Here is a 25176-nt window from a genome sequence, read left to right as displayed (position 1 = left end):
GAAGGAGGATAGAAGGAAAACTGATTTTTCTGCATCCTATGTAGATTGGAAGAAAGAGATCCAGTCACCACTTTCAAGTTAATATTGTATCAAGTGAATTGTAGCTTTCTGGATACTAAACAGACACCAAAATACCTATAAACTGTATGAAACCTAGCTGTCTAATCTCAAAATTAAATTCAATGCTATTAGAAATCTAAAGGGTTGTGTAAACTATACTAAAAAGCCATTGTGGGAGGTCTATAAGGGAACATACTTGTATGATGTTCTATTTGAAAGTGGCAGTCGTGCAAATTTTTATGATATTTCAGTTTGAGACAGAACTCTAACCACTGGAAGTATGGTGGTCCTAAATATATTTGAAATAGTATTTGAACTAGGTGGGTGAGGAGACTGTACAACCAATTTTTAGTTGACCTAACCTCTGGCATCTCCCTGTTTTTATACCACAGAAGTCCAAAGTTACAAATGTATAATAAGAAGATATTTAGCATTATAGTGGGATGTGAAGTACTTGTGCTAAGCCATAACTGATTTGAAATTATCTATTTAGAAAAATCCAGCCAATCAGCCAGTAAACCATCAAAGCTTAATCCTTTTCCGGACAATGAAGAAGAAAAATCATTGAAGCCATTTAGTAAATGGCTTAGTAAATTCATTTAGGAAATTAATTTCCAACCCTAGAAGTGTTTCTTTCAAATCACTCAAAACACATAGTCACAGAATTACATGTCAGGTCCAATCAACTGTTCAAAGTAGGACTTTGGAGCAGAGTGCTTGGGGCAATGTCCAGTGGAGTTTTGAATATCTCCAGGGTGGAACATACAGAGACTCTCTGAGCACCTTTTCCATTGTTTCTTAACCTACAGAATGAAAATAATTTCCCAGCTTTCAACTTATGACCATTGTTTCTTCTCCTTTCATTGTGTATCTCTGAACAGTGTGGTTCCAGCCTCTCTTCTGAGTAGCTGTGTATACACATTTTTAAAAAACATTAAAAAAATTAAAAAAGAACCACACACAAAGAAACCCACCATATATGAACTAGATACTCTGGATGCTTTGAGTTGGATAGGTTCTATACCTATGCCACCTTGTGATTCCATCACTAAATTCTTCAAACTGACTGAGGACCCATGCAAGCATAGAGACAGTACAAAGCAGAACCCTTTTATTAAGAGCTTTTTTCTGTGTTCTGCCTCTTTCTGTTTCCTCTCTTTCCTCACTCTTCATCATATATCTGTGTCACCTGCAGGGGCTTGGCTTTTTCTTACTAAATCACTGTTTCAGAAGAAAAATGAGAGAAAGAGTCAACAGCTCTAGACTGCATTTTGATGGTCTCACGGTAATAATCCTTCAATAAGAGACTGTGAGCAGCTTTTCTGGGCAAGGCAGATGTCTTGAATAGGCTGCCAGATGGGGGTGGAAAACAAAAAAAAAGGAAAATAAAAAGAGACATATGTTCAGCATGCAATACAAACTAGAATTTTTAGTATAGTAACACACACAAATCTTTCATATTGAAGCTCTAAAACTTTTATTTATGCATATGGCAGGTCCCCTTTTTGCATTGCAACCAACCATAATATTAGAGATTGGCATTATCTCCAATAATATTAGTGGTCTATTTCATGTAAGGAGACTACCCACTGATTCTGCTTTGGCTCTTAAATATTTTAGCCAGAAAAATAGAGCAAATTAAAATATATGTTTAACACCTGCAGGTACTCCTTCCCTCCCCTCCCCTCCCCTCTTCTCTGCTCCTCTCTGTGCAAAATAAAGAAAGCATTTGGCCCACAGTCTTAATTTCCTCCAATAAATTCTGGATGATCATTACAAATTTAATCTCATAGATAATTTGCAATGATCAAAACAAGCAATGGCACTCATATTCCTGACAACAATGCAATTACTAATTGAAAGGCCACGTACAATTACATAACAATACATAATTGGATCATAAGTAGAGAGAGCTCAGTTTTTGCTTCTACAATGATCTGTCGGCAGAAGAAATCTTTCAAATTTTATCAGATAATCAATTTAGCAGAAAGCAATCAGGAAGATGGTTCCAAACACTGTTTTCAAATATGTTTTTTGTATCATCCTTTCCACCAAACAAAATAATAAATAAATTGAATATGCTTGAATTCTGATCCCCATTTGGGATCGTTATTGCAATATGTAACTGGTAGAATATAGAGCCATATGATTGCATCTAAAGGTTTATGGTGAGTATTTTCACTTTCTTACTGGAATTATGTAATCACTGTATACATATTTTGTTGTATACAAAAATGTTAGCAATGGTGCTTTCCCTTCTTAATTTCTGGATTTTTTTTCCCTCTACATTGCCATTTGGCTTCATATGTGATGACAAAAACAAAATCTTAAAAAAAAATCAGGTCTAGATCATGATTTACTTAGAGTACACTTTGCTCATTTGTTTCTTTCTGAGACAAGTTACATTACTGTAGAATCAGATTTTTTCCCTCAGTATGTCTTGAGGCAAACCAGTGTTCTGAATTAGAGAAATAGATGGTTTTGATCTAGCAAAATAGAACTGTTTTTCACAGGCTTAAGATGAGTACCTCAAGGAATAACTGTAGACGAAAGGGCAAGATCCTCCCATCATTTGATGTCCTTGGAGAATATAATTCTCACTTAGATGAGCTCTTTGGCCAAGCTCTATAGCAAATTTGGGGTTAAAAATAAAGTGAAATATTTTAAGGTCAGGACGTTTAATACAGTAGCAATAAAGGATGCATTATACACTTCAAAAAAGCACAATTATTTTTATTTCAAGGTGTGATATGTCAGGTGCATATCATCTTTTCTCACTCTGACTGTAGCAGAAAGGTGCAAGACAGCCCCACTGTTCTGCTGATTATTGACAAGTTGTATTTCTTTATTGAATTTTGCAGTAATAGTCACCCTATTTAGATTCATTTGGAACACCAAAGATGCACCTAGACTTTAGGGTTATTACTAGAAATATCCACTCCACCCCTTTCCAACTTACATGATATTTTTATGTATTTTGATTGTATCACTCAGGAATAAAATAAGTGATAAATTAAGACAAATAATACTACTCTAGATACAAAAACATGCTGTAAATTATTATAATGTACCTTCAAACATGTTCTTGCAAACCTATCTTGCTAAAAGGATACAGAATGCAAAAGATATGCATTTTCCACAAGAAAATAATAATCTATAAATGCTAAATGTAATTATAAATCAGATATTGGGTTTTTTAATTGTATTTACATATATTGCACACTGTAACAGATTTTCTTCTTAACTTACAGGAAAATACCTTTTAAACTTAGAACTGTTCATGTTCTTTTATGATTTTGACTGTTTTACCATAGCAAATGCTTTAAAAAATAAATAAAGCAGAGTGGAGGATTGTTATAGTTAATTTGGAGAAAATGCTTTGTTTCAGAGAAAGAAAACTAGTGAAGCAGATATTTTTAGAGCCAAATTCAGCTAGAAGGAAAAAGCTGGTCAAGACTTAAGTGTAGAAGGTAGTTTGAATGAAAATCACCCCAACAGAGGAGAGAATAGCCTTCTAAGAAGGGGAAAGTGTGAGAAGTGTGAGAAAACTGGGCTTCCCGTAAACAAGCTTTGGCCAACTCAGGTATAGAATGTAATCTAAGGAACCTATTGCAGTATAATTAATATCAATTAATATCTGAAACAGAGTCTTCAAAGTGCAACACTAAACTAGCCTGGTGTCAGAGAAAGGCAGCAAGACTGAGAGAGACTCTTACATCAGATAGGAATTGCAGAATACTGGAAACCAGCACATTTCTAAGAATAATTTTGCAGGAGAATAGAACAAATTTATCGAGATGAAATTGGAAAGAGTAGGGAACAAAATTGCTTAAAACTAGCAAGAGATGTAAAAAGCACCAATGAATAAGTTCTATAAGTGCCTCAGAAATAAGACTAATTTAGTGCTTATTTCTGAACAGAGTTTAGAAATGTACTTTAATTCTGCATGAGCATACATTTGTGTACATATATTAGTACGAGGGACAAATTTTTTTCACTAGCAAATTGGAAGCCTTTCAGATGAACTATCTCAAAAGGGAGTTGCAGATGTATGCTTTTTCTCTTATAGATCTAGCAGTTTAGTGAAGATCTTAAGCAAAGGACTTTTAAAACTGAGGTAAATTAAAGAAGGATCAAGGGAGGAGTGGTTTTCCCAAACTGAATCAAATCCTCAGACTACATGATCTTATATTTCATATAAAACAAAATTACATACAGTAAAAGAAACACTAAAGTGTAAAAGGTAAAATATCTGCATCTACCACATAAGCATTACAGTTTGTCAATGCAATGGGTGCAGGAGAGGGTGAAAATCTCCCTCCCTCAGCAAAGAACCTTTGATCTTCCATGTATCCATAATATTCAGCCATAGAACATTTAGTCACATGGCAAAACACCTCCATAGAGGAACAGTCAGGATACAGCAGTCAGTGGCCTCATCCATTGCTACCCAACCACATATTCGGAAAAGAACATACCATGAGAAAATGAGAATGTCACATATCAGTCTGCACTGCCACCCCTTCCACTTCAAAAAAGCCAAGGATTTCATGTGGTATAAACCGGGCTTCCCTGGATAAGGAGAAGAAACATCTTCAAAACAAAGTTAAATTCACTGAGCATTGCAAAAGCTTGCAGTATTGCTGTTCAGAGTTTAAAATATATTCATAGACCCATTCACTTCACTTTGATCTCATCTGTATTATTTTTATTACCTATAGCAGAGTTAAGTTAGCCTTTAATTTGACAGAACTATTTTACTCTCTTTCACAAGCCAGTTTATCTAGAAAGATATTTTTATTATACCTTTGCCTAACAAATTTTACTGTGTAATTGAGATTTGATTCTGCGAGCTGAAATAAATGAAAATTTTCTTTTCATACAATAGCTATAATGAGAATCCTGTTCTACCATGTCACTATAAGGAGAGCAGTAATTACAAGATTTCTGACAACATCAGTGTTTGAGGCAAATCTGTTTCTAAAGAGGAAACAAGGTTAGATGAAGCTCTGCTGGAAGTCCTTTTATTTGCATGATGCCAAACATCAAACTACAAAATCATTTTACTCTCATTATTAACTTTTGCAAGGGAGGTACTTTCCATTGACTTGTTTTCAAGTCAGTGGGAAAGAGAGAGATGACTTTATCAGCAGAGAAGGAGATGAAGAGAATTAAAGAAAATTTGATGAGGTGTAAACAAAGTAGCAGCTTGAGCTGGAGGGTGAACTTTAAATTACAACAGAGAGAGAAAAAGAACAGTTTGCAAAAATAGCTTAAAACTGTTAAACATCAAAGCAAACAACAGGACATTTTTTTTAAAGCTTATTTAAACCGTAAGTTAAAATGATATTTAAGTCAATAGAACAAACAAAAATATTTCAGCCTTCAGGCACAGTACAGTTGCTTCCTCATACTGCCTTTACACTGCTTCAGGGTTAACTCTGTAATCATGACAGATATTTTACAGTACTCTTGTGTTGAAAGGTGTAAAAATAGGGGTTGTGTATTTTAAATGGCTTTATCAATATTTTGAGTTATTAAAACATGACTGAAAACAAATTTCTTGATGGGCTTTTGCTGTGTTGCAAATTCTGGTTTTTTTTTGGTGGAACGTCCATTGTAATAGCTTACGTAGATGATTTCCCTTGGTATACGTGGATGTCCTATTCATTAGAACTGCCAAAGTAAAACAAAATTTGAGTTTGCCTAGACCCTCACAGAAAAGTATTTTCTATTTCTCTATGAATTTTTTTTCCAAGTAAGTCTTAGTATAGAAAAGCACACAATTCCGTAACTTACTCTCTTTTCTCTTTATTAAAAAAATGGTTGACATCTATATATGTTATTATCTTTATATTATTAAAAATAAATCATCATACAAACATCCTTATATTCATAGGCACTCTTATGTGTACCATGGGTGGCTGTAGAAGTGATCTAATATTTGTGAGTCTTGATTCAAAAGCTTGATTTTGAAATGAGCTGTGTATTCAGCCCATACTGACGTTGGGATGATAACTCCTTTCTTGCTGGAGAGAAAGGTAATAACTCTGCAGGATCAAGGATGCCTTCAAAATGTGGTTGGTTTGGGTTTCTTTGTATGTTTAAATTGAAAATCTGTAGAAAAAGTGCATGCATTTGTACCAGTGAGAGAGAATCCTCTTCATGGAAGGTGTGAGTTCTACGAAGCGCAGAAGCAACAGAACTGTCACATTTGTGAGGCAGTTTTTCAGCACACTAACATTCAAAAGATTCAGTATTATAACATCTGAAAAGGTTCATAGGGGTACACAAATCTATAGCAGAATTGATAATCTCATTTAAAAATGAAAAATGGGCAATTCTTGTTCCAATTGAGAGACTTTTGCACAGTGTCCTGTTTCAGAGATATTATTAACTTTTCCAATTGTCTGTTGCAAGTGGGCCATAATTTTTTCTAATGTGTTCTAGCTCCACAAATATCAGAGGCAACTTTGTAAAAATATTCAGATTCCCCTTCAGCATCTCTTCTCAGTTTTTAGCTGTAAACCACTGTATATTTTTTCTTTTTTCATTATTTTTCCAAAACCTGGGGAGTGTGCTTATTTTCAAAAAGATATTACATATGCTCAAAATGGGAATAACAAACTATTGCCGGAATATGGGTTTTAAACTTTATTCAGGGAATTAAATATTGACATGTAAAAAAGAAAAAAAAAGCATAAAGTAGACAAGAAAAAGTCAGAAATTTTACGTATGAGACTGTATAACAGTCTACAGACTGTATAACTGTATACATTACTAATAAAATAGTCTCAAAATAGTGAAGAAGTAGCCCCTTTAGTTTTTTCATCTGAATTTTACTATGCAGGAATTTAAGAAGGAGTTTAGAATATGTGCAGGAGGAAAACGTATGTAAAAGATTATAAAGATGAAAGTTAAGACTTTACAGCTCTTCTGAACCTTACTAAAAATTAATAACAGTGAAATATTTCTCACATTCCCTGAGTATTTTAGCTTCACAAGACACAATAAATATTTTTCAATTATTGTCAATTATTCTTTCTTTTTCATACATAGAATAATGAACTGAATATTAAGGTTGCTTTGGAGGGTAAATATAATGGCATATAAATCTCCACAGGGAACATGTGGAGTGAGGTACACAAACACCATCAAGGCAAAGTAATTTGAAAATATAATACTTATTGTACCCAGTTTACAGCCCAAGGAACTCAGAGATGTGATAAATTTGCACAACAGTTTGTTATGCAATAAATGAACACTTGAATTAAAAAGAATATTTTTTTCTCATGATTTTCCTGTGTGCAAGGATCTAGATAAGTCTGAATTTTGCCTGGTGATAATTGATGTGAGTCCAGGTAAGAGAAGATTACAGAATTTCCACAGAAGAAGGGCAAGAATCAAGAAGCTGAAAGAGCCTGTAAAGGATCTTCAACAGCTCTTTTAAACTGTGTCGAGAACAGCTGTAGTGCTGCTGGTCCTGCCCATCAGTCACCATAATGTACCAGGCTTTCAAATCCAGGACAGTCAGATGTAACTCTTAGTAACAGCTGCAATTTAGTAGGATTTACAGGTATATCCAATGGCACTGATAATTAATGAGAAAACTGACAAGGTTGCAAAAGCTTTAACTCTTCTTACGCAGGCATGGAAGAGGCTCATCTTCCTCAAACTACACTTCTCAGTCCCTCTCCCAAATCAGGATCCTAAACTTTTCCCTGTCCTCACCTTTCTACTGTAACACCATCTCAACCTACCGTTCTAATTGCAAACCCTCTCCCAGTTCCTCACCTTTGTATTTCATTTCTCCAGTCATACTGGTTTTGATGGGATGAAAAGGCAGGGCAAGGAATAGAGATTTCAATTTCCTCCTCTTCAGAGAACTTCCTCAAGAGATACAACCTTCACTTTGTTCCCTAGTTCAGGATAATGCTTCACTTACCAAATGCTGAAAAAACTTAGACTGCACATTAACCAGGTGGAATGCAGAGGGACTTGTGTTCCCTGTCAATATGATCCCATAAGATCGCATTGAAAATCATTCAAGATTTATTGAGAAAGAAAAGAGAGAAAAAATGTGATTTCTTAGTCTAGCACTGGAAGCACTGAGCCATGAAGTAAATGTAGTTTCTGCTCACAGGGTTGCATTTTACTCAGGGACTGAAGAACATAAATATAGATAGAGCTTTAGAAAAAGGGACAGAACCTCCTCCTCATAGATAAGGCAGTCAAAAAGACACACTTTTTCTCTGTGTAGTCTATAATATCAGATTTTTCCTTGCACAACACCATGGCTTGGAGAAGTTAAGTACAATCTATATATTGATGATAGGGTGCTTTTGAGAGATATGTGGGCTGAAACCTCTGTTAGGTTTTTGACTGAACTGAACTCCTACTTCTAGACAAATTCTCTGAGGTATTGCATAAAAGACAGACAGTGGCACCCTTTTAGAAAAAAATAGCAATCACAGCTGCCTTTTATAAGATGTCTGAATGTGTTCAATAGTCTCAGAGCCCACCAGGCTGAGCTTCTCTTGATGCCTTGGAAGAAAGCTACAAACTTACACCAGGGCCTATATAGGAAATACAGATTGAACTATTCAGTACTTATGCACAGGCACAGAGGCAGAACTCATGACATGAAGACAAATTAAAGAATGACCTTAATATTTTTGAATGAATTCTACCAAATTCCATTACATTCCTGGTTTGCATAAGTGAAAACCAGAAGTGCAAAGCTATTTAGGAGTCTAATATCTCTTATGGAGTCTTACTTCCCTTCGATTTCAACTGGAATTGTGCTATATATAAAGAGGGGTAGGGTACTCAAAAGGCTTTATGGATTTGATCCTTTTATTCTTTGCAGTATGATTTTGGAAGTGTAAATAAAATCACAGAATCACAGAATATGTTGAGCTGGAAGGGATCCACAAGGATCATTGAGTCCAAATCTTAGGAGCACAGGACCATCCCCAAGAGTCACATTGTGTGCCTGAGAGTATCATCCAAATAGTTCTTGAACTCTGTCAGGCTTGGTGCTGTGACTACTCCCCTGGGGAGCCTGTTCCAGTGCCCAACCACCCTCTTGGGAAAGAACCTTTTTCTAATATCCAACCTAAACCTCCCCTGACACAACTTCAGGCCATTCCCTTGGGTCCTGTCACTGGTCACCACAGAGAAGAGATCAGCACTTGCCCCTCTTCTTCCCCTCAGGAGGAAGCTGTAGGCTGCAATAACGATGCTTCTTTGTAACTGACTACAAAACTTTGAAAAATTTCAGATTTAAATTCCTTCACAGATACAGGATATGATGGGGGAAGGATGTTTCAACAGCTGCCAGCTTTGTTTATTTAGTTCAGGTGCTGAGAAGCGGCTGAATCTTTCTGCATCATACTAAGAAGTTCAACATTTGGAGACCTCACACCAAAGCCCCAATTGCATCAACAAAAGAAAACTTGGAGAGGAACATATTTTACCAGTACCAAAAGACTGAACACTAATGAAGCTGGTGGATCTCGTCTCCCAGATGATTTTCTGTAGTGTAACCCACTCTCCTCTCTGGGCCTCTTCTGTAAAGACCAGTTACTTCGCATGGCTGTCATGGCATGTTTTGTCAGTGCCAGAGGTCCTGTGGACATTTGTGGTCTTGAAAGCAACTGAATGCTTTCTCATCTGGGAGAGGAGGGTTTTACTTTCCCCTCAGAGCCTTTGGGTGTGCAGCTCAGACAAGTCTGAAACTGCTATCTAGCAATGAATTAGAGATGTGATTCAGAATAAAATGAGAAGCAGATGAGTAAGTATATGCCAATTTTTCATAGCCCTTTTTCTGAGAACCACACTTCCAAGTGTCAAGTGGGTGAAATCATACAAAGGTGTTTTGCTTTTACTAAAAGGGTCAAGTATTTCAATATGGATTTGTCTTTGGAGTTAATTTAGTGTAATACGTGCTCTTTTTCCCTCCCCTTTATCCAGCACTCCAGTTCCTGAAATATATATGATGATGCGTGCAGCACAAATAACTGGTTACCATAGGAACAACTGTAATAGTGATCCCAAAGCAGGGTTGGACTTTTTTTCAGGATTTTTTTTTCCCCTTAATACCATGCTTTGTACTTACATAAAGATCCTAGCCCCTTTTCATTTGCAAATCATTCTGGAAAAATGGTCCCATTTAACATGATTTGATTATAAATCGGTCAAAATTTTCACTACATTTGCAGTAACCTTGTGCATTTTTTACTGATAGAAAGATGAACACTAAGGGAATTTGATATCCATGACATTGTAAATGAGAGACTTGTGACAAACATTACTGCTTTAAACATTGCCATGATGGTATTACTGAGGTAAGCAAAGTATTTATTATATTTCTCTTCTTTTTCCTTATCATAAGTTGCCCTCTCACCACATCCTAGTATGCAACTAAGAGGAAACACAAACATATGTAAGTATGATCAAAGTAAAATGGCAGGTAAATTTTCAATCTTCTAAATGTAAATGATATTGCATGTTGTTATCTAGGTCTGCATACATCATCAGGTCACAAACTGGGTTTCAGACATTCATTAACATATTGCCACAACCTTATGCATAGGTTTATAGAGAAGTTATCAAGGATCAGTCTACCTTGGAGATGCTTTTCCCCTCAGTGCTCCCAGGAACTGGCTTCTTCATTGTTTGCTGATGGGAAGTGAAAATTTTTTTTTCCTTTGCTGGCACACACACGACCTTAGATTTTTCTTTACTAAAATGCCCTTTTCTAGACCTATGAGGGAGTTTTTTCCAACTTTTTATCTCCTAGTCACCATCCTTGGAAGTTTTCAAAAAATGTGTGGATGTGGCACTTGAGGAGATGGTTTAATGGTGAACATGATGGTGGTGCTAGGCTGGAGATCAGATTTAAAGGTGATTTTAAGGGTCTATTCCAATCTGAAGAGTTCTATAATTCTATGATTATGTTAAGAAAGGGAGAGATACAGCAGCTTGGTGGGCACCAGGCCTCCAGTCAAAGTCAACCCATCACAATCAATGATTAACTTAACCTCCATTTTGGGTAGCACAAATTAGTAGGAGAAACACAACTTAATGCTTCATAGGGATTCCTGGGAAAGAAAGAATTTCAGTTAAAACTGTTAATAACTTCTTTCCTTTGGTCATGTATATTACAGTGTTCAACTTAAAAAAATTAAAAAGGCATTAGGAGAAGCTGTAAAATACCCCTTGATAGAGAATGCGAGCTATGTACTATCGGGGAGATCTGTCTGCACTACTGTGTTTGAATACAGTAGTTCTATGTGTGTACCATGTTTTCCTGGAGTGCTGGGGTGCTAGAGTATGTCCACACTGCAGCCACAAGAGTTTATACTGAGTTTTAAATGGTTATGAAAGTGCTGCTAGCAGTAGATCTGACTAGCTTAACATGGACTGTACACTGTAGTCACCAAAATACCTCAAGCAGTGATATATAAGTTTTGAAAAGTTTTAATTTTCTGACCAAACCCACACTTTAGTGAAAACTCATACATCAAGTCCATTCCAAAACTTTCTTCTCCTACCTAACAAAAATTAGTTGTCATTCAACAGTTTAAGGAAATAGATGCTGTTACAAAATTTCTCCTTTCAGAACTGAAGGTTTTTCACAGTCATTAGGTCTGTATCACTACATCAGCTGAGGAAATAAATTATAATATGTCACTTCCTTTTTGAAGTGACACCTCATGTAATTGTAAATAATGGTGAAGTTTACAGAGGCTTTCCCATCCACTGAAAGAGCTACTGTAAGTTTCTAATTACCGTGGGCTCTTAATGGGTTTTTTTCCCATGCAAACTATTTAATTTGGTTGCAAAGCAGATTCACATCATCATTTTTTTTCCATTTGACATATAGAATTTAATTATAGTAAACATTTGACACTAATTAGATGGTAGCTTTAGAGGACCTGGTTTATTTTATTAGATTTAGACATTTAACTGCAGTGCAGTCAGTGTGTAACCATGTTTAGGGGCATAAATTCCATAAAACAGTAATTAATTCCCATATACTTGCTGCTTCATTTATTTATGTGTTTGGATACCTAAAACTGTAAGGTGTAATATATATTTTATTAAGCAATGAAGAGGAAAAAAATTTGTCATCTAAGAGAGAGTAGAACTTTTGCAAAGCTGTCAAAATACTATGACCTTCTAAGGACAAACCCCCCTGAGATGATCTTTCTATCCTTCCTTTAGGACTTAATGCACTCTCTCATTCCTTAGTGGATGTTTCTCATGGTACAAAGCCAGCATGTACTGTTTAGGTGGTATAATTAAAGGCTGTGAGGTTACTGCTGCTGCCTCACATGATCAAGTTTCTGTTTCTACCTCTCAGCACATCTGCACATGGGGTTCTCCTAACCCAGTGTGTCAAAATGATGCAGGCATTTACGTTACCATTCATAGTGGGTTTCTGTGGCTGGGTTTTGGTAGTGGGGGGCTACAGGGGTGGCTTCTGTTAGAAGATACTAGAAGCTTCCCCTGTCCCATAGAGCTAATGCGAGCCAGCTCCAGGACAGACTTCTTGCCACTGGCCAAGGCCAAGCCAATCAGGAGTAATGGTAATGCCTCTGTGATAACATATTTAAGAACAGAAAGGTATTGCACAGAAAGAATTCCAGGCAGGGAAGGATGGAGTGAGAACATGGGAACAACAACGTAGACACCAAGGTCAGTGCAGAAGGAGGGGCAGGAGGTGCTCCAGGCACCGGAGTTGAGGCCCTGCAGCCCGTGGGGCAGCCCATGGTGGGGCAGCTGTGCCCCTGCAGCCCATGGAGGACCATCGGGGTGCAGAGACCCACCTGCAGCCCATGGAGGAGCCTGTGCTGGAGTAGGTGGATGCATGAAGGAGGTTGTGACCCCGTGGGAAGACTAAGATGGAGCAGGGTCCTGCCAGGGACCTGCAGCCCATGGAGAGGGAAACCCACGCTGGAGCAGGTTTTTCCTGGGTAGGACTTGTGGCCCCTGTGGGGGACCCACGTCGGTACAGCTCACCCGTGAAGGACTGCACCCCATGGAGGAGTGACCCACGGGACAGCAGTTTGGGAAGAGCTGCTGCCTGAGGGATAGACTCATGCCGGAGAGGTCCATCAAGGACTAACTCTCATGGGAGGGACCCCATGGGAGCAGGGGAAGGACTCCTCTCCCTGAGCCACATTAGAAACAACAACTGACTGCAACCCCCATTCCCCATCCCCCTGCACCACTGGGAGGGAGGAGGGAAGAACATGGAAGGAAGGAGGGGTTGGCGGAAGGTGTTTTTAAGATTGTTTTATTTCTCACTCTTTTGCTCTTATCCTGTTAGTAATAAATTTAAGTAATATCCCCACTTTGAGTCTGTTTTGCCCATGAAGGTAATCGGTAACTGACCTCTCCCATATCTTAACTCATGAATTCTTAGCTGTTCTTTTTTCTCTCCTCTGTCCAGTTGCAGAGGGAGTGAGAGAGTGGCCTTAGTGGGTACCTGGCATCTGGACAGGGTCAACCCACTAGACCATTTCAGAAAAAAGCTAGGGAAGGCTGTACCTTACTAGTTACTTAGTTACTAACTAAGTAAACTCTAGTAGCAGGAGGAGAAATGACAAGCAGTGAGGTTGTGCAGAGCTGAAACCCTCTTTGCAGAATGGTAGGACGACAGGAGACTACAGGATATCATCAGAATCTGAACTAACACCCTGGCTAACCCTGCTAAAAATTATCTCAGCATAGCAAGTTCACAATATTAACTACGTTATCTTCTGTTTACTGTAACATCACTGTTTCTACTGTTCCCTGGTAACACTGAATCACTTAGATGAATAATAGGAAAAATGTAAATAAGATATTCTGTAGAACTCAACGCCCTTTTCTGTGAGTTATGTTACAAAAGATGAGCTAATTTTTGCAACCAAGCAGCAATTTTCCATAAAATATTCCTTTTTTTAGAAAATTAAAATTATTGCTGGTGAAATGTTTTTCAGGAAACAAACAACTTTTTAATTTGAGGAGTAAAATATTTAATAATGAAAAAAATTTCCTCTGTGATGAAATAGATATTTAATTGGGCAACTTTGAAATTATTTTTTATTCGAAAATTAAATTGTGATTGTAAAATTCAGACCTCATCCAGTTCAACAAGGCCAAGTGTGAGGTCCTTCACCTGGATGAGGACAATCCTAAGCATGGATACAGGATAGGTGATGACTGGATTGAGAGCAGCCCAGAGGAGAAGGACTTGGGGGTACTGTTGAATGAAAACCCGAATATAAGCTGTCACTGTGCAGTTACAGCCCAGAAAGCCAGTGGTACCCAGGGCTGCATCCAAAGCAGTGTGGCCAGCAGGTTGAGGGAGGTGATTCTTCCCCTCCAGTCTGCTCTGGTGAGACTCCACCTGGAGAGTTTCATCCAGCCCTGTGGTCTCCAACACAACAAGGACATGGACCTGTTGGAGCAAGTCCAGAGGAGGGTCACAAAAATGATCAAAGGGGTAGAGCGCCTCTCCTATGAGAAAAGGCTAAGAGGATTGGGGTTGTACAGACTGGAGAAGGCTCCAAGTACACCTTATTGTTTTTTAATACTTAAGGAGGGCTTATAAGAAAAGTGGGGACAGACCTTTTAGTAGAGCCTGTAGTGATAGGACAGGGGGTAAAGATTTTAAACTAAAAGCAGTAGTATATCCCCTATTCCTGAAAACATTCAAAGTCAGGTTTAACAGGACTCTGAGCAACCTGATCTAGTTGAAGACATCATTGCTTATTGCAGGGGAGGTTTGACTAGATGACCTTTAAATGTCCCTTCCAACCCAAACCATAAATTTTAACCCCCCCCCTTGTTCATGACTGATTAGGTTGAAACTGGTATCAGGATTTTTTCTAGATACCAAATATTTTTTCTGAAATTTCAATTTTGTGATTGCAAATCAATCAGCACAAAGAAGTAGAGAAAAGTATAAGTGTACAGAATTCACATAGCAACAGGGATGGATTTTAATAGACCTCATTATGAAGTAGATGGGAGGGTGTGTGCATGTTGGGGAGAACTGCAATTATTTTTAATTTGCAGTGAAAAGCCAAGAGTTTGCAAAAAGAGGAAAAAATAGACAAGCAAGATATATAAGGAAATGAAAATGAGAGTAGTAGATAAAATAAAACTCATTTGTCCCTTCTGTCCTATGCATACAGTTAACACAGATTTCTTCTCTCCTGTAGGTTTAATGCAGTAGTATTGGCTTCAGTATCTTCTTCTTAGACAGTTATACCTTTAATATTGCTGGTTCCTAAGAGGCCATGTTTTAGTAAGCACCTAGAGAATAAAAAGCTTGCTCAGGGATCTATTTGGGCTTAAAAACAAACTATTGAACAGTTGTTTGGAAGTACAGTCATTGGGGCTGGGAAATAACCTAACCTCAATACACTTTTGAGTAATATATTTGAGGATACCAGTGCAGAGATTGAGACTGTCTTCTGAACCCTCTGCACCCTCAACAATAGTGGGAAACTCAGGCTTTATTGTCCTAAAAGCATGCATGATGCTGATTAACATTTGATTTATGTGTCTTCTGTGTTTATTTGTTTAGAAAAATGCCCTGCCTCTTCCCAGTAATCCAAATCCTATGTTGTAGCAGTTTCTATGGCAACTATGCATTTATTATTGAATAAAGAAAGAATTATGTAAACGAAAGCCATAAACCATACATAAATTATCAATGCATAAATTGTTACTATCCTGGTTTCTCAGTCCAATTCTCTGCAGTTTGTATATCAGCAAGGAATAAATGTAAGAAAAATGAGAAGTAGAAGGTTTCACTCAACCTTTTATTCAGGAACATTATTGAGCCAGCAATCTGTCTAAAAATTCTGATAATATCTGACTCAAATAATTCAGAAATCATGAGTCATTCCCTTAAAGTCATGAGTCTGGTTTTTATAATCTTGAAATTAAAAAAAAAAACTACAAAAATGAAACCCCCCTACATTTTTATTTGGTTTGATGGTAGAATTATGCTATCAATTTTGAAAGGCTTTTTTGAAAATTAGTTGAGCTACTAAGAATATATTTTAAGGATGGAAACTCGGATTCTGAATTAATTTTGTATTCTAATACTATGTTCTACCTGCTGATATACATCAGTTCTCTTAAATACTGAAAGAAGTACTCAAAGATGGACACCTACTCCTCTTTAATTAGTTCCCTCCATTGATTTCCATTATTTGGCTCTACCAGTGTAAAACAACAAAACAACAGTCAAAATCTTTTTTGCAGCTAAATGTATTTGAAATTTGGGAGCTCTAGCCAAGATTTCAGCCTTTAATTTCTAGATGCCAACTGAAGAACCAAAATCTTGGAATCTTTCACAGCATTTACAAAAAAAAAAAAAAAAAAAAAAAAAGCCCTCCAAATCCTACTGCAATACTTGAATTTTTAGAGTGAAAATGTTGAAATAAAACATTTTGACACTTTCTGGAATTAAATGTTTTGAAACTTCCATTTAAAAATATTTGAAATGTTGCTGCTGTGAATCAGAAGAAAATTGTTCTGTTAGGGAAATTTTTGGCCAAAATTGCAAATCCATTCATAACAGCTGCCAGACTTTCTGAGGCAGACAGGAAGATCTGAGCTCAGGAACTCTCATATCTGCTGAGCATAACTTGTCAATTTTTCTTCCCATGTTCTTGCTTATTTAATCTTTGGCTTTGTCTGAGTAACCTCAAACAAAAGTAGATCTTTTCAAATTGAAACAACTTACGAAATGTGCTTAAAACCTATGCTGTTATTTTTGATATGAAACTAAAAGAATGGACATAGGACAACAAGGTTGTCTCCATAAGTTGATTATCTCCAGTGCATGTTGATTATCTACATGTGTAATTTTACTTCATAAAGTCATAAGATTACCTTCACTTATGAAAGCAAAGTAGTATGCAATACAACATTACATATAATTATAATATTTTCTATACAAGTCTTTGACTAAGAAATGGAATTTTTGTTTACTACCAGGTTTAATCTTATTATCTCAGTGGGATCTTTAACATGTATGTTTTTAAGTACTCTTGAAGCTTCCCAAAGACAGAAGATTGAACAAAAATCCAGACATGTGCCATATTTAAAGTACAAGATGCAATTAGAAATTCTATGGAGGAAAGACTGTATTAGAATCTATGTCATTATTTGTTTTCTCTATTCAGTAATTTACTTTGTCTATTCAAGAAGTTGATACAAACAGAAAATACTAAATCCACCTCCAAGTCTTCTTGGATTTTTGAGGGTTTAAATTATTCTTCAGTGTATTATAAATATACATTTGTTTGGCTTTTTGGTTTATAAAAATATTATGCAAATATTATGCAAGTACATACCTCTTTGGGAGGACTTTGCAAGTCTTTCCAAGTGGAGATATTAGTGAAATCTGAAGAAGTATTGCAAATATTTTACTCATATTATATTGTTAGAAAATAAGAAACACACCCAGTATTTCCAATAGATAAATAATTTCTATTCTACTTTCCACCCAACAAGCATTCTGAAAATATTTTTATGCCAAAACACTAAGGAAAAAGACAAGTACTATTCTGTGTAGCTCAGTGAGTATGCTGGTTTGAGAATCCAGATGTAATATGGTATCTCTAAAAATATCCCTTTCTTTTTAATCTTGAAATATCGTGAGGTAACAATACAAAATGTTCTAACTCCCTACAAAAGCAAAAGATATTTTTAAGGAAAATTTGATAAATTATCTACTCAGATTTCAAGGAGTATTACGATACATTGTAGAATTTTTGTACATAAAATAGCCTTTAGAGCCTAAAAATGCATACCTTACTCTGCTGATAATATAGAGAATAATTATGTTTTATTTAACATTTTTTAATAAGATAACTCATTTTTCCTTTACAGTATGACATATCCCTATGGACCACACCCATATATTCAATAAAATGCTATCCCTCAAATTCAGAGTATTTCTATTTGCAAACTCAAAAGAATGGTGTTCATGTCCTAGACAAAATAATCCCTTATCCCTTGTTCCTCATTAGACAGGAACATAAAGGCCTTGTGGCTTTTCTTTAATTGATTAATGCTGAATGCCTTAAATATCTGTGCAATGCTAGTAATTTATTAATTGAAAAAGCAAGATGGGTAAGAGGTATATAGTGATCTAGGCATTTGACAGAGCATTTGGTCAATCAGAAGGTGAAAACAGAACTAAGAATACAAAAAATACATCTCTCGGTTAACAAGGTACCTAGGTCACAGTCTATTCAATGTCATTGAATAGATGTGATTCCAGTAAAAGAATAAAGGAAGGATTTCTTGCCTCCTTCTTCCAAACAGATTCTTCTCAGAGAGTCAGAGATGTAGTCTTTGACTACTGAAGATCAAGAATGACATTCCACTCATTCCTGTTTAGATTCATGCATGCTACCTTTAGATGCATCAGCGTCCCAAAAATGGATCTTCATATCATGTGCCTTCTCTGACTTACTATCAACAGTGGAAACTGGCAACTCAGAATAGGAACAGCTTCAGAGCTCAACCAAATTCACTATAAACCTTTTCTGCTCCTTCCAGTGTTTCCTCTCCCACTAAATCAAGTCATGTGCTACAGATTGATTACATACTGCTAGAAGCAAATTCAAGCTGCTCTTGCTTAAGCAGGAAGGAGAACGGATAAGGAAATCCATGTAAAAGAGAATCATGGAATCATTTAATGGTTTGAGTTGAAAGGGACCTTAAATATTACCCAGTTCCAACCCCTCCTGCCATGAGAAGGGACACCTTTCACTAGAACAGATTGCTCAAAGACCCATTCAGCATGGCCTTGAACACTTTCAGGGAGAGAGCTTCCACAGCTGGGCAACTTGTTCCAGTGTCTCACCATCCTCACAGTAAATAGCCAAGAGTATCTGCTGTGTATTTTACTGGCCACAGAGGTGAGACTGCCCGGCCCGTAGTTCCCCAGGTCTTCTTTTATTCTCTTTTATAAAATGAGGATTATGTTTCCCCTTGTCCAGTCATTAGGAACTTCACTGGACAGCCTCAGCTTTCCAGATATGATGGATAGCAGCTTAGCAGATTCAGCTGCCAGTTCCCTCAGATCCTTGTAATGGGTTTGTAACCCTCCCTGAGAGGGAAAAGGAACTAGATAGATCACCTGATTCATATTGTGCCAGTAAGGTATTCCATACCATGTTACGTCAGCTCAGATATAAAAGAGATGAGAAGGAAGCAAGGCCATCTTCTCTTCCGGGTAGCTGCACAGAATAGTCGGGCTGTTTCTTTGGAGGAGGAGAGTGTTCTTGTGGGGAAGTAGTCTTTATTGTTAGGTCTTCTCTGTGTGTATATAGTGTTTATAGTTTTTTTCCTCTTTATGTAAATATTAAACCACCTTTCTTAGCAGGTTCGGTTTTGCAGGTTTTTTTCCTTTCCACTCTTTCCTCCTCCCCTCTCCTCTGGGAGTAGGCTGGGCACAGGCCCTGTGGATCCCTGGTGTTCAGCCAAGGTAAACAATAACAGACCTGCAGATGCATCTCATCGGTTCCCATAGACTTGTATGTTTTCAGGTTCCTTAGATAGTCGTGAACCCAATCTTTTCTTACAGTGGGCAGTACTTTATTCTTCCAGTCCCTGCCTTTGGAATTTCTAAATTGGGTAGCATGGCTACAGCACTTGCCAGTGAAGACTGAAGTAAAAAGTTGTTGAGTACTTCAACCTTCTCCAAATCAGTTGTAGACAGGTATCCTATTTTGCTCATCAGGAGGGGGTACAATTTCTTTCAAATTCCATTGTTGTCCTATGTACTTGAAGAAACATTATTTTTTACATGCCTAGCCAAGTGCTTTGACTCTCCTGATTCCCTCCCAGAACTCCCAACTGTAAACATCAAGAGGTGGATGAATTGTCCAGCCATCTCCAGCAATACAAAGAAAACCTCTCTTCCTCTGTATGGTTCTGAGTTTCAGCTCTGGAGATAGTGTCCCAGGAGTTGCAATTAAAAGAGGATGAGTCCTCCTCCCACCTGTATAGACCTGTATCTAAACTATTAGGAGTAAGCGTTCCTTTACTCAAGAGAGTGGGTATAACGGGGATACTCCATGAGCCACCCTATGGTTTACCTGGGGGATCATGGAGAGGGCATGAGGACATGGTATGGAAAATTTACCTTGACCCTAAAGGCGCAGGTACATGAGTCGCAAGGAAACATAATCACAAAATGGGGTCCTTCTGGAAAAACTGTTGCTCAACTTCCAATGTGCAGTTCCCTAGACAAAGGGCTGATTTTAATTCTGATCCTAGTAAAGGGACTTCTGATTCATATTTACAAGAAGTGAGTAATGAATAGTATGACCAGGATTAGAGGGACCCTGCCTCCAGCCAGGAAGGGCAACAGGACAACCGGATTTATTGGACTTTGTCGATCTGATGGCCTGGCACATCAAACCCACAGGAGTGTAAGGCTGTAGGGGATGTCAGTGCACAGTGTATCCTAATGCCACCAAGCTATAAAGGGGAAGAACACATTTGTATTTCTAGAGTGACAGGGGGATCCCAACAACTAACTATTGGAGGTCAAAGTGAGCGTAATGGGGGTTGAGTGGAAAATGCACCCCATTGTGACTAGTCCAGAGGCTCTGTGCATCCCTGGCATAGACTAACTCAGGGGAGGGTATTTCAAAAATGAAAAAATGTACCAGTGGACTTTTGGTATAGCTGTCTTGGAGACAGAGGAAATTAAAACATTTGTCTATCTTTCTCAGTTTCTCAGAACATTCTCCTGTGGGGTTGCTGAGGGTCAAAGATCAGTGGGTACCAATTGCATGGTGTCCTGGCTTTGGCTGGGATAGAGTTAATTTTCCTCCTAGTATTTGGTACAATGCTGTGGTACAGAGTAATGTTGATAACACACTGTTGTTTTGGTTGTTGCAGAGCAATGTTTACAGTAAGTTAAGGGCTTTTCAGCTTCTCAGCACCCCTCTAGCAAGGAAGGTAGGGGGCACAAGAATCTGAGAGAGGATACAGTCAGGACAGCTGAACCCAACTGGACAAAGGATATTCCATACTGTATGACGCCATCCTGAAAAATAAAACTGGGTGAAGTCAAAGCTGGTGGGTCGTGGTCCACTGCTTGGGGAGTGGTCAGGCCTTGGTCAGAGGGCTGTGAGCAGTTGCATTGTATATCATCTCTTTTTTATATTACTTTATTATTCTTATTGCTTTCCCTTCCTTTTCCATCCTATGAAAATTTCTATATTTCAACCTATGAGTTTTACCTTTTTTTCCAATTCTCCCCTCCATCCTACTGCAGAGGAGTGGCTGTAGGGTGTTTAGTTGCTTGCCAGGTTACACTACAATATTATCCCTGCCTTCACTGCTGATGAATTTTTGTTGAATGTTTTAGTTTGGCTAAGGAGGGTTTCAATTTTTACTTTGTCATGGTCATTCCATACATAAGAAGTGAATCTACACAATTGCTGCCAAAAGTTTTGTTCAAAAGAACCTATTGCCTAGCATTATCCAGTGGTTTTTTTTTCTATGTTTACTTATGTTTTTCACCTTGGAAGGAATGGAGTGCCTGAATACACGAATATCATCTGGGAGTAAAGCATTCAAATAACTCAGTGGTATGAAACAGTCTGTATTTTTTTCTTTGTGTTCACTGATTAGATTAAAGTAAATCTTTCTATTCTGTGGATGGTTCCCTAGATGATGATACTGTAAGTTTCAATTTTATTAACAATGTCTGTTTATCTTGATAACAATTCCATAGCTCAAACCTGGGGGAATAATAGTAACAGACATTTCAACTACTGACTACACTTATCAGCATTTGTAGTATCAAGTTCTACTTTTTTTTTCTTTTCATGATGTAAATTAGCCTCAAAATTGTTTGTGCAACTCTAATCCAGTGACCATTTCCCTAACACGACTTAATAGATTGAGGTGTGTAGAAGCTCAGAATGACCTTTATGTGCAGTTTTACAAGTATTTTCTGAATGCTTTCAAAACAACCATTGTTGCTGTGCATTGGTGACACTGGTTTAATTTTCCTTTTATGAAAAGTGGTTTGAAAGAAACAAAAGTACAGTAAAATTTAATAAGGGGCATATTACTATGTCACCATATTTTTAAAAAACACTAACAAAATAATCAGGAGCTAATCTTCTATATTTTCATAATCAGTCCTTACATCTGGTACAGTGGTTGGATGGCCAGACCTGAAGACTGGTGGTGACTGGTATTACATCCTGCTGGTACCAGTCAGCAGGGGTGTTCCCCAGGGCTCAGTGTTGGGGAAAGTCCTGTTTATATCCTTATCAAAGATTTGGACAAGGGGATCCAGGTCAGTCTCAGTCAGTTTGCAAATGGCCCCAAGTTGGACAGGAGTGCTGATCTACTGGATGGTAGGAAGGCTCTGCAGATGGATATGTGCAGGCTGGATTGATGGGCTGGAGCAAATTGCATGAGGTTCAACAGTGCAAGTGCTGGGTCCTGTCTTTGGGTCACAACAACCCTATGCATTGTACCAGAATTAGAGAAAAGTGGCTGGAAGGCTGCCTGGCAGAAAAGAATCTGGAGATGTTGATTGACAGTCAGCCAATGTGCCCAGGTGGCCAAGAAGGGCAGTGGCATCCTGGCTTGTATCAGAAATTGTGTGGCCAGCAGGACCAGAGCAGTGACTGTCCCCTTGTACTGGGCATCAATGAGGCTGCATCTCACATTCTCTGTTCAGTTTTGGGCCTCTCACTACAAGAAAGACATTGAGGTGTTGGAGCAAGTCCAGAGAAGGACAACAGAGCTGGTGAAGGGTCTAGAGTATAAGTCTTACGAGGAGTGGCTGAAAAAGCTGGGGTTGTTTAGCCTGGAGAGAGGAGAAGGCTCAGTGGAGACCTTATCACTCTCTACAACTACCTGAACGGAGCTTGTGGGTGAGGTCAGTTTCAGTCTCTTCTTCTAAGTAACAAGCGATAGGACAAGTTGCACCAGTGAAGGTTTAGATTGGATATAAGGAAAAAATTCTTCATGTAAACGGTTGTCAAACGTTGAAATAGATTGCACAGAGAATAGTTGAATAATCCTGGAGATGTTTAACAGACATGCAGATGTGGCACTTGGGGATGTGGTTTAGTGGTGGACTTGGCAGTGATGAGTTAATGGTTGTACTTGATTATCTTTTCCAACCTAAATGATTCTGTGATTCTATTCTATGATTTATCTTATGAAAATTGAAGGTAGGCATCTAAGTTAAGCACTCCATCTAACCAGGGCAGGTGTGTTTTGTTTCCTTCTTTAGGAGTCCGATTACCTTTTCAAACCTGAAACACTAGTGGCATCAGGTATGTTTATGCTTGAAAGGGTTGTTTGATTTGTTCTTATGTACTGGTGGCAACAGGTTACTCAAATGCTAGAGGTCTACAGCTCCACTTCCCAAAAGAATACATAAACTTTTGGCAGAAAGTAATGAAATACACCTCATGTTCTCATGTGAATACCAGAAATAGAAATAGATCTGTATTTGAAGAGTATGGGTGTGTTGGGCAGCAACCAAGACTTTGAGTCCAAGGTTGATCTTATAGCACTCCGCAGTCATGGTGTTGATCCCCATAAGACCTGAGGATAATCTTTGTACCTTTGTGTGCTGGATAAAAGTTGTCATTTCTTGTATTGTTTATGTAATTTGTCCTGGCCAGAGCTGTGTCTTGTGCAATAGTACAGTGGTTCCAGTTAGGCATGTAAGCAGTGCTGTAATAGAAAAATAAGACGAATATCCATAACAAAATAAAAACTCATGTTGAAAATATGCTGAAATGTCTGGAACATAGTCTTTACTGCAGTTTTTACTTTTAGACAAATACATTTTTTTTTAAAAAGAAAAAATACCCTAGGAACATTTGTAAGTTTTCTACCATGTCAAATTTAAATCTATGACTAGATAGATTTGCCTTTCAAGACTTAATTCTAACTACTACAATAAGAAGTACAAATCACAAAGCTTTTAATTTTATCTGTTTTATTTGCGTATAGAATCTGGACCTTGAGCATGCTACCCTAACGTAATTCCTTTGAGTTACTTTAATCAATGTAAAATTAAAGTTAATTATGGTAATTAAATCTTCTCAAAGTAAAAGGTGACTGGAGCAGTACTCAGCTGTAGCAAAAGCCAAAAAAAATTAAAAAAGGAACTTCCTAACATCATCTTCATTAGTTTGGTATTAATACAGCACCATCCTAATACCTCTGATGAAACCTGAATTTTAAATGAAAGGCAGAATTTGCTTTCATTGCCTGGTGTGCATTAGAGTTAAAAGACAGACATGGTTTTATCCACACTGTCATTGTTGGTCTCTCTTATTCAGTTTATGCAACTCTCACTCTATAAAACACTAAATAGCTGGTGAGACTTCATGTGTACGTCCTTTGGTTTAATCTTCAAGTAGTTTCAGCTGAATCAGACATTGAGGGGATGGTCTTGTATCGATGATGTCATGCTCTGATCTTGTTATTGCAGTAACCAGGATCTCAGCAGTCCTCACTGCAGCCTCTCCTGGTTGTCTGCTCTGTGTTATAAATTTTTAGTTACAAAATACTCCATTTAACTTTTCTCTGAGCAGATCTGTCTCTGCTGCTCTCTACTGCTTCAATACTGAGAGAAACACTAATAAATCTGATCTTCAGCACTCACTAAAACAGAGATCAATTTGGTAAGCACCAACATGGAAACAAATAGGTCCTTTATAGCTATTAATAAAGGAGGATAATTGCCGGCATTAGTCACAGCATTTAATTTCACCAAAGCAGTAGCTGACTTTCCTCAAGGTGAGGATTTTCTGAGATATTTTTAAACATCATGGCTCATGTTTTATAAACAAGCAAACTCTGCTTTCAAATGATAAATAAATCAATAAATACACATACCTCCCTCGGAAAACATATTGAAAGAACTTCTGGTTAAAAACAAACTGCATACATGTAAATAGAGGATTGGAAGATAACAAAGTCTAACAATTTGAAAGATGCACTGCAATGCTAGTCAATGACTGAATAGGTGTGTTTTTCCTCCTCTGAGAAGCATATGGGTTTTGGGTGGTTGTTTTTCTCTTCAAA

Source organism: Manacus candei, unplaced genomic scaffold (assembly GCF_025592945.1).
Source record: "Manacus candei isolate 608988 ecotype Guabito, Panama unplaced genomic scaffold, ASM2559294v1 h1tg000041l, whole genome shotgun sequence".
In the NCBI taxonomy this organism is placed as follows: domain Eukaryota; kingdom Metazoa; phylum Chordata; class Aves; order Passeriformes; family Pipridae; genus Manacus; species Manacus candei.
The sequence above is the reverse complement of the archived record's forward strand: the minus strand, read 5'-3'. Positions refer to the sequence as shown.